This window comes from Pinus tabuliformis, chromosome 8 (assembly GCF_031772625.1).
Source record: "Pinus tabuliformis cultivar Carrire ecotype Pingquan chromosome 8, CPIR1, whole genome shotgun sequence".
Classification (NCBI taxonomy): Eukaryota; Viridiplantae; Streptophyta; class Pinopsida; order Pinales; family Pinaceae; genus Pinus; species Pinus tabuliformis.
The window spans coordinates 60194297-60204815 of record NC_142294.1 but is presented as its reverse complement, the minus strand read 5'-3'; the positions used below and the strand labels follow the sequence as shown (position 1 = coordinate 60204815).

General features: G+C 38.3%; 1 long non-coding RNA gene across 1 annotated transcript; it reads left to right on the top strand.

Annotated features, from left to right (window-relative positions):
* Window positions 1-8268: 8268 nt before the first annotated feature.
* Window positions 8269-9404, top strand: LOC149234143 (uncharacterized). Its single transcript, XR_016246073.1, has 2 exons — window positions 8269-8829; window positions 8995-9404. It is a non-coding gene; the product is annotated as an uncharacterized LOC149234143 (long non-coding RNA).
* Window positions 9405-10519: the final 1115 nt, after the last annotated feature.

Here is a 10519-nt window from a genome sequence, read left to right as displayed (position 1 = left end):
GTTTCAAACCCTGGCAAATCTATACCAGTCTTTGATTTGGAACTAATATTCTAGTTAATAGTAATAAAACATCTTGGCAATCTGTCTTGGCTCTGAATCTTCTCAATTCCATGTTCGTCCTTTTGTTATTATGATTACCGTTATTGAGCTTCTCAAGGGTGTTGGGTTTGATTCCATGTTGCTGTTTGTATTGTCGTTATGCTAATTCTAGTGAAGTTACATTTACTAACTTATTTGACAATTTTTTGATGTGTGACAGTCTCTCGCCGAGGAAGCGAAAGCTAGGTATGATAAGGTTGTCTTTAAAGTAGAGGATCTGGTGAGTAACGATGTCGATACAAGGCTGTTATATTACTTTTTAAATTGATTATATCTTTCAAAATTTGAATCGCTTGTTACTTGAATGACTGGAATTAAATAACGTGAAATCTTATTTGTTTGATTTTCACTAGGATGATTATGCAGCAGATGATGAGCTGTATGAAGAAAAATTAAATAAGGAAAAATTAGCATTTTTTATGCTAGCAACATAAGATACAAACATTCTTTGACCAGCAACATTTATCCAGCTGTTTATGTCCAAATGTTTAGGCATGTTGGGAAGCCTTTGCATATTTTTCATTGGGACAACATATCCTAGCATATTCATTAAGATAATTTTCAAAGTCGTTTCACACTGCATGTTGTTTTTTTAAACAATAATTTGGTAAATTATATTAATATAAAAACTACAGCAGATGTTGCGGCAGGAATGACATCATAGTTTTGTTCAACAGAGGTCAAATAACCATTAAACAGTCCCCAAAAAAAAATCCCACCGCAGGCCCAAAACAGATTTCGGCTTTGTCCTTATATAAAACCATCCATTACTTCTCAACCTTATATATTCTATAATATATGCCTAAGATTCTTATAGTCCTGAAAAGCATAGAAATTAACAAAAAGCATTGTGATGAACTGCTTCTTCCAAACCTGTACTAATTGGCTCAAGGTCCTGATTCACGTTTTCCATTTCCTTGTCAAGCTAGTGCAATGTTTCATCCTCCTTTGTCTCACCTTGGGATGAGTTGGCCAAGAGTCTTTGATATGAGGCCACAGACTAATCCACCCATGCTCAAATTGAGTGCCAGATTTTGTTGGAGATTGCATTCTGCCTCCAAAACTGCCCGTTGTTGCTTCAGTTCCACAGGAGACCCCATGATTTCTGCAGCCTGAGGCGTAATCTGTCATTATTATTATCTCATGAATTTTTGAAGTAACATTGAGAAATTAGGATCTGTTGCAATGGATATGTTCCTTATGACTCCTGAGGAGTCTGCGAATTTCTTGAAGTTCTCTAAAATCGATCAGGCACCTAATCTGACCAATAACTTTTCCTATTATAAAATGCTCCAGGTCGCCTGCAGTCCCACTCCCACACCACATTTCCTGATTCTTGAGGGTGCTCCAATATCCCATTTTCGAGAACTGGGAATGCTTCCCTGGATTCAGATCGAAGAACTGCAGATTGCCAAGTGGCACAGATGGGTCGGAGTGAAATACTGCTTTCTAGAAACTGACACCAGCCTGAAGCCAGTAGTATCCCTGTGTGCCAATATACCTCCAGCACGAAGGCTCCTCTGAAAACTTCCAGACTAACCAACAGAAACCCGAACGACAACCAGAAGAAATCGATGAAATGTCTTACCAGGCGAGAAAAACCGTATTCTCCCCCCTGCACTTCTCAAACAACATTGCCATTATTCCACTGTGAGCTGGAGAAAACCATAAACATGGACATAAGCATGCACATTGCAAGCCTAATGCATGTGAAGGAGGGACTCATGTCCCTTCACATAACTGTTTGGACACTTGGTGAAGTTACATGGGTTGTAAGCCATGTGACGGATTAAGTGCAGGGTTGTGAGCCATGTGACGGATTAAGTACAGGGTTGTGAGCCATGTGACAGATTAATGGCTCCAAACCTTTTTAGTACTCTCCATTAATTAGGGAGTGACGGATTAAGTGCAGGGTTGTGAGCCATGGCTCCAAACCTTTCTAGTACTCTCCATTAATTAGGGAGTGATGGATTAAGTGCAAGGTTGTGAGCCATGTGACAGATTAATAGCTCCAAACCTTTTTAGTACTCTCAATTAATTAGGGAATGGTCTGTTGTACTTTCTAGTACTCCCTAAGCAAAATAGGTTTCTGTTGTACCTCTAGGGTCCATGATGACCTTCCAACATCTGCCACCCCAGTGCATGTAGTTAACAGTCCTGTGTAGTTGCTGTTGTCACATTTGACAGAGTTTGAATGAGTATGTTTCTAAAGTTACTTGAAAAGTTTCTTTATGAAGTCCGCTTCAACATATTTAGTCCAAACGTTGTTGGGTTTATTTAATCTTTATCAACAGTGTGTGCAAAATGCCCCGTATTAGGTGGTAGACGTTTGTAACTATGTCTTACGGTCCAACATTTTCTAAGCACTGAAGTACTTGTGCAGGTATGGAGATGGAGAGCCCACTGATAATGCAACAAGGTTCTACAAGTGGTTCACTGAGGGGGTAAATTGTTAAACCTTTAACATTTGTTTAGATTACTGGTTCCTTTGGCTATTACGTTGGACTCTTTTAACGGGCTTATTGCCCCTTTTGTATGTTTGACCAGGAAAAAGAGAGAGGGCCTTGGCTTTCCAACCTTACTTATGGGGTATTCGGTTTAGGCAACAGACAATATGAGCATTTCAATAAAGTTTTCCTTTTATCTCTATTGCAAATTCCCATTTGAAATTTGCTTAAACATTAAACATAGAAAAAGATGATTATATCAAATGAAACTGTTGGCATTTTCAATCTTTGGACATTAGTTGGTCTGTATTGTTACATTATGTATGAAATTGGTTTAGGGTTTACCTGTCATTTGTTGTCATTTTCATTTTTAGATTGATATGAAGATGTTAAAAGAATGGTTGTGTCAAATAAAACATGAATATTGGTATTCTATTAACATTTCATCTTTTCTTATTATCATATTATTGCATAAACATTATTTTGTAGTTGCTTTCTTCTTCACGGTATGTATGGTTATTTCATGTTTTAACTTTTGACATAAAATTTCTTTGGATACTGTAGGTTGCTTGCACAGTAGATGAAGCATTAAGTGAACAAGGTATCAATCTTCAACCAAACTTGAAAAAAAAAATGTCATATTTAAAATCACAAGGCTGTGCGGCCTTGTTTGACGTTTCAGAGATCAAATCATCATGCTAATTTCTCATTTTTGTTTATGCTAATTTAATAATCCTATTGGCTTTTCGAAATTTGACTTCCATTCTCTGATTTGCCTCGAGAGGCTGGGCTTGCAGAGGAGGCAATTGAGGCAATGTTGCGGCGTTATCCTTCCATCAGAGGCATCAACTATGACCTCCCTCATGTCGTGGCCACCGCTCCCCATCTCCCAGGTTACTAACAACACCTTTGCTTCATCAATGGTATATATGCATAACAATCTTATACATATAAATGTATGTAAATAGGTGTGGAGCACATGGGCGGAGACATGTTTGAAACCATGCCCTCTGGGGACGCCATATTCATGAAGGTAAGTCTTGAACTTGCTGAGCTGTCATGTAATTAAATTAGAATGAGCTGAGAGCACGTTTTGACTATACAATTTGTTTGTGCGATGTCATCAGTGGATCATGCATGACTGGGGCAACGAGGATTGTATCAAGATGCTGAAGAGCTGCATGAAGGCAATCCCGGAGACGGGGAAGCTCATTATTGTTGACATAGTGGCGTTGGACTCTAATCACAGAGGCAATGATAATAATAATGGTGGCCAGAAAGAGAAGCCGGTTCTGGATCCTAATTTAGTTCTAGTATTTGATCTGGTAATGGTGGCGCATTGCTCTGGTGGGAAGGAAATAACAGAGAAAGAATGGAAGAAGATTTTATTAGAAGGTGGATTCGATCGTTATAAAATAATCACCATTCCTTATTTCCAGTCTGTGATTGAAGTGTTTCCTTCTTGATTATATGCTCTTTATGGGCTCATTTTTAGTATTTACAGTGTTAAAATGCAATCAAATTATTGTATTTACAAAATAAACGAAGATTTATCAAGGCCTTATGGAGACATGAAACATCCGTAGCTAGTGATTTTATTTAGTCTTACCTCACATTCCTAAGAAGACAATGCATTAATGGGTCACGGGACGCTCCTCATCTCCTTCAGAGACATGGAGGATCTGTAGACAATGCTGTCCTTTCGTCTTACCTCTCTCTGAGTAGATAATGTATTAACGGGTCAGGGATTTTGTTTTTTGTGGTTCTGTTATGGCTCATGAATGGATGTGTTTATGGATTGAAATTTAAGGAAAATATGGGTTCACTGTAGCATATGAATGGGATGCATCCAAACATTGAAATTTCAGAAGTTGGGTTTATTGTGCATATGAAATGGCATGTGTTCATGCTTTGAAATTTTACTCAAAGAAAAGAAAAGATGGATTTGGTATTGCATATGAATGAGATGTATTCTTCGTATATGCTTTGGCCATCTATAGAGGTTTCTTGATTTTGGGTAATTAACTTAACCTCTTGATTTTGGGTAATTAACTTACTCTAAAATGAAATAAGACATTCAATGTGTTCCTTGTAACATAGATATAAACAAAACATCTAAAGAAAAGTAATTGCACAACGATCCCGTCCAAGAAAACAAGGTTTTCCACAAACCAATTAACTCTTTTAGAAAAATTCAACAATTCCAATTTAATAATCCTATCGGCCTCTCTTTGTACCTTTTGGGACAATGGCTAGTTAAATATATTTTATAAATAATAATTTTGTAAATTTAAATAAAATATAAAAACAAAAAATCAAAAATCAATTTTTTACTTAAATATAGTTATAGTAAATTTAAAATTCCAAATTTGATGATTACGACCCATCACTGTCTTGATAGAAAGTCACACCAACTTTATTTTATCAGCCAGCGAAACTCGATTGACAATTAGGAGCATAGTTAAAGATTCAAAGAATTTATATAAATGTTAATTTATTTAAAAGAGGAAAAATGTAATTTATTTCCAAAAAAAAGCAAAACTCTATTGACAATTTGGATCATAATTAAAGATTCAAATGTTGAAAAAAGACTCTTAGTTTATTTAAAAAAAATTAATGCATCGATCTGCAAGGGGTAACGTTGATGACAGGTTAGAAGAACTAACCCAGGTTGAATGGTCTAGCCTTATCTAATCCAAGGATCCCTGATGCGACAGTTCAGACATTGACTCTTTCCAGCTATAAGATAAAAAAAGGGAGTTCATGTAAAAATAACATTAAAAAAGGGAATATTCTTGATGTTGCGTTGGGCAAGTCCTGCTGTTGTGCTGTGCAGGGCACTGATCTGTGGTCCTAAATATCTACACGTCATACCATCAAATTCACCCACAATGAAAATCCAGCTGCATACTCTGTATGTTACAGCAACCAGCACAGATCTGAAGTCGCAGAGAGATCATCTGCTGTGGAGATGGGTAGGGTAAAGAGAACTGTGTATCCGGTAAAGGAGGAAGCCATGACTGAGCAGGAACTGCCAGTAGCGGACATAATTCTGAATAAAAGGATTGAAAACATCAAGGCCCTGAGACTGAAAGAGCTAGACTGCTCCTCCATGAAAGAAAAATATTTAAAATGGGCAATGAAGGCGACCAGAAAGGATAAAAACCCTTGGAGGGAAGAAGCACAGAACTTGGTAAAAGCAGGGTTGGGGCAAATCCTCACAATGCCCCAGTTTGCAGGATTTGAAGGTCTCAAGGAAGAAGCTGTGAAGCTATTGCTCTCTAGGGTCCATGATAAAACCCTATGGTTGAATGAGCCGATTCGGATCGATGCTGAGGTTATTCACAGGATAACAGGTCTGCCCAACAAAGGAGAACCGGTTAAATTTGTTGCCAGAGACAGCAATAGCTGGATCAATAAACTCACAGGTAAGACCCTTACTGAAGGAAGGAACTCCAGGGGTTTAAAGATTAGTTGTATTAGGAGCAAGATTCATCAGTGGACTGCTACTATCATATCAGTTTGCTTGACTCATGCTGGGAGAACCTCCGATGTCATGTTATCTACCCTGGCTACTATATTCGACATTGCGGAGGAAGGTACTGTATATAATTGGTCTGATTATTTAGCTTCCTTGATGAATGCATCTATAGTAGATTGCCAAAATAAAAGCATGCCTTTTCGCTTTGCATCTTTGTTAATTATGATTGCTATGGAGAAGATCTCCCCCGCTGAACTTCCTGTCGGCGATATTAGCAAAAACCCCACTGCCTGGAAATATGCCTCTTTTACAGTTCAATGGCAGGAAAAGTGGAAGATAGATACTCAGCCCATCTTTCTTAAGTGGCTAGATGAAATTAAAAGGACATGCCAGCAACCTAGGGTGTCTGAGTCCTTGATAGATAATATGGGGAGTAAAGTGAAAATTTGCTTATTTCCGGACAGCACTAGGCTGATTGTCGAAGGAGCTACTTCAGCCCCAAGAGATTTAGGATTCATTGTATCGGACAGCGAAGGGCTGGCCGAATTGGATCGGCAACTCTCGCAAAATATTGAAGTTGTGGCGTTAACGGTGAGTCCGGTTAAGTTGACAGAACTATCAGACTCGGAGAAAGATAGCATGGTCAAAGTAGAAGAAGAGGCTAATCTAGAATATGCAGTTAAGTCCTCTGAAATCCAAGAGAGAAAGGTTCCGATCCGGATGGGAGGAAAGTCGACATCGGCTCCAAAAAAGAGAACTCGCTCGCAGATCCAGGCAGAGAAGTCCAAAAAGAAAAGCAAAAAGAATGTCAGCTTGGATGAATACCAGTCAAGTGAATCCTCAGAGGCTACAGAGTCCGATGACTCCTTGAAATGTCCGGAGTCCACAGATTCCCAGTCAGAGGAAGTCGTCAAGGTAGAGGATCAACAAGTCCAGTCTTCAGATAAGTTTGCTCTTCACATTCCCTCATCTCGAGATTTGGTTATTCAGTCATCCAATGGTATTGTCCTTCCTATTCCTAAAACTAATTTTGTCCTCACTGGAAGTGAAGACATAATTGAGTCTAATGTTAAGCCACGAGACCACTTTGAAACTTCTAAGTCTAACACTTTGGATGTCTCGACTACAAAATCTATTGAGAGTCGACCGCAGATGGAGGAAAACCAGAATGAAAAAGATATTGAGTCAATGCAGGTTGACCCGGCAAAGTCTCCATCGCTTAGACAAGAAGGTAGTCAATATTCAGAATCTATTACTTCTCAGTCTTTACATCCACCATCTAGTTCTGTTATGTCAAAACAAGGCATCATATTTTCTGGATCAGCCATCAGACCTTCAAATGTCGAATCATCGCAAATAATTTCAAGTTCTTACATGCTATATCCTTCTGCGATTCCAGACAGAGAGGCCCTCCTCCTGAAAAATGCTATGAGCACTGAGGTTGATACAAGGTGGATAAATTCAGCACAGAAAGTCGATCAGTTAGTGGTCCAGGAGAATGTTGTATTGAACAAGCTCAAGAAGTCTGTACAGAATTTGGAAGGAGTGCAGTTACCGGATGCTTCACTTAAGCCAATCACACAGATATCTTTGATTGTGGATTCACTTTTGGACTATGTGAACAAGGTCCAGAAGAATGCTCTAAATTCAATGGTTATGTCTGAAACCTTGAAGAAACATATCATTGAGGAGAACGATGACCTGAAGCAGTTCATGACTCTATTTCAACAACAGAAAGTGAGTGCCAATCATGCAGCAGCGGTGCTCAACAAGTGGACAGAATATTGCAGTGATGAAATGAAAGAGATTGAGATCAAACGCATGTCCATTCGTGATACCTTGGATGAGTATGCCAGAGAGTCAAATGAGCAACAGAAAGCTATTTTGAAGCAAACTCTTGACTTACATTATAAAGAGTTGGATGAACATATAATCAAAGAAAGGGAATGGTGCTATGAGGGCCGCAACCTTGCTCAGAGAATTGAGGATCCAAAGAAACTTATGGGCAATGCTGAAAATTTATTAGCCAAAACTAGCTGCAAGGTACATCAATTCTTCGAGTCCACTTCAGTCACTAATATGGATGTTGCAATGGATGTGTTGTTTGACATCCGAAGCATGAAGCAATGTGCAAAATATGCTGTTGATATCTGGTACAATTTTAAGGAAGCCATGCAAGTCGGAGCTAAGAATGTATATGAAGTATGTTTGAGGGATGTGCCCACTGTACCTACATTGAGTTAGCTTGCCGGACAAGGTATAGCATCTCTCACCCTGCCAGAAGTTTCAGTGTCCAGATACTACATGGATTTAGTTACAGTTTCAGACTCAGCAACCTGTGGCTGTAGCAGACCATGTTGATTCTCTTCAGTCTAATCCACAGCAACAAGTTTTCCAGACGTGCCAGGTTGTGACATCTCAGTCTCATTGTTGTTTCTATTGATACTCCCCACAATTTTTTGTAATTTATGTAAGTTCTGCACTTAAATTTTGAGAATGTACCTTTTTGACAAATCTGCTTTGAGAACGAAGCAATGTTTAATGTTGGGAAGGGTCTAATGTCAGATGGTTGACAAGCTGTGTATGTCGACTATAATGACGACTCAGAAGTTGAGTTGGTTATAACTGACTGGTCTATTGTTGACTATATAGTATATAAGCACTCTGTACTCTGACATTTAGCAATTACTGTAATGCTTGCAGGTTAATCATTAGATATATCTCTTTGTACCTTTGCTACTATTAATTAAACTCCTTTCCCGCATCATTATCTTATTGTGTCATGACCGAGCCACTGTACAGGTGGGTAGACCATAAGGAGAACGGAACCTTGGTGAACAGTTTAACACTCTGTTGACGTCACCAGTGAAGCAATGCCCTGCTTGCTTATTTGTCTATTGTTAATTATTCGTCTGTTGTGTAGATTATGCTACTGATAATCATTCCTTTTTTTTTTCTTTTTTGTAGGGATTGGCAACTTTGACTAAATGCTCTGTTTTTGCTTTTGAACATCAGTCCTGCACAATTAATGGCTGCCCAAAGGTAACAACACTTGGATATGCTGTAATTTTCTTTGGACGTTACCTGATGGCAGGAACTGGCAGCATCAATCCCTGTGTTTTCTTTTGGGGGCAGACCAAATTGATGGCATTGGTCCAGCAGAAAGGAAAAAGAGGGGTTCTTAATTCAATTGGTTTTATTCTTCAATCAGTTTTATGTCTCTTGTTGCAGGCAGCATTCTTGTATGTGTTTAAGACAATGTTGGGTGGGATTGGCATTTGGAATTCCTACAGCATTTATGGGATTAGCCATATTAAATTTCTTTACTGGGGTGCCACTATATAAATTCCAAAAGTCTGGAGACATTTCTGTTTGCATTCATGCCAAGTCATAGTTGCATCACTTCATAAATTGCAGAAGAAAGTCCCTTAACATAATTCAATGCTGTACGAGTTGCAAATTCCTCAACATAATTCTATGTTGTACAAGGTGGATGACAAAAACTTACGCAACTCAAGGAAGCTGGAATTTAGAGATTACACCATGCAGATGATCTCAAGTACTTCTCTTGCTTCCGTTATTTCAACTTTGAGGTCTGGATTTATATGATCTTTCTATTCACCATTAGAATTGATTTGAGATGAGCAGTGTACATGAGGAAGTTTCTGGACTGGATGATCCCCACACTTTCTGTTCTGTTTCTCTTGTTAATCAAAACTAGCCTTCCCTAGGCGCATGCATTCCGATTCACAACTCGAGGAAGTTTCTGGATTGGATGATCCCTACACTTTTCATTCTGTTTCTCTTGAAAACAAAAACTAGCCTTCCCTAGAAGCATGCACTTTGATTCACAGTTCAAAATTAAGATTGAAAATGTTGCTTATGACCTCATTTTGGTAATAAGCAACTTTTGCAACCACCAAATGAAGGCTTGTGTAAATAAGACAAGGATAATGGTCTTACATTATTAAGACAAGGACAACTATTACTTACAATAGACCTGTAGATCTTTGAATCTCATGAGTACTTGGGTATCTAGCCTTGAATTTCTCTATGGTTGTTGGGTATCTAGCCTTGAATAACGATAGGTGACATGAAAGGTCTATATGCTATGCAGAGCGATTGCCGATGAAAGCATCTTTAAGGATGGAAAATAATGATGTACTTTCTAAAAAGCTTTGTAGGAATCATTTCATATGGTTGTTTAGTGTGAGATGATACTTGCCAGAAAAGTCTTGGAATAAAATCAAGAGAGTACATAAATGATTTGTATTAGTAGAATTGGGAATAAAGGTACAAACACCCTTTGCCACAATGTTAATTGAAACATGTATTCTACCTTTACAAAGGGACGTTTTGTGTCAGGGCATGACATATTTAGTCAAATTGATACATTTCGACGTAATTTTGAGCATTTATTTCGAAGCATGACAAGGGATGATAAATTAAGAAATTAAAGAGAATAACTTGTTTGAAAAAATGCTTGCTATCA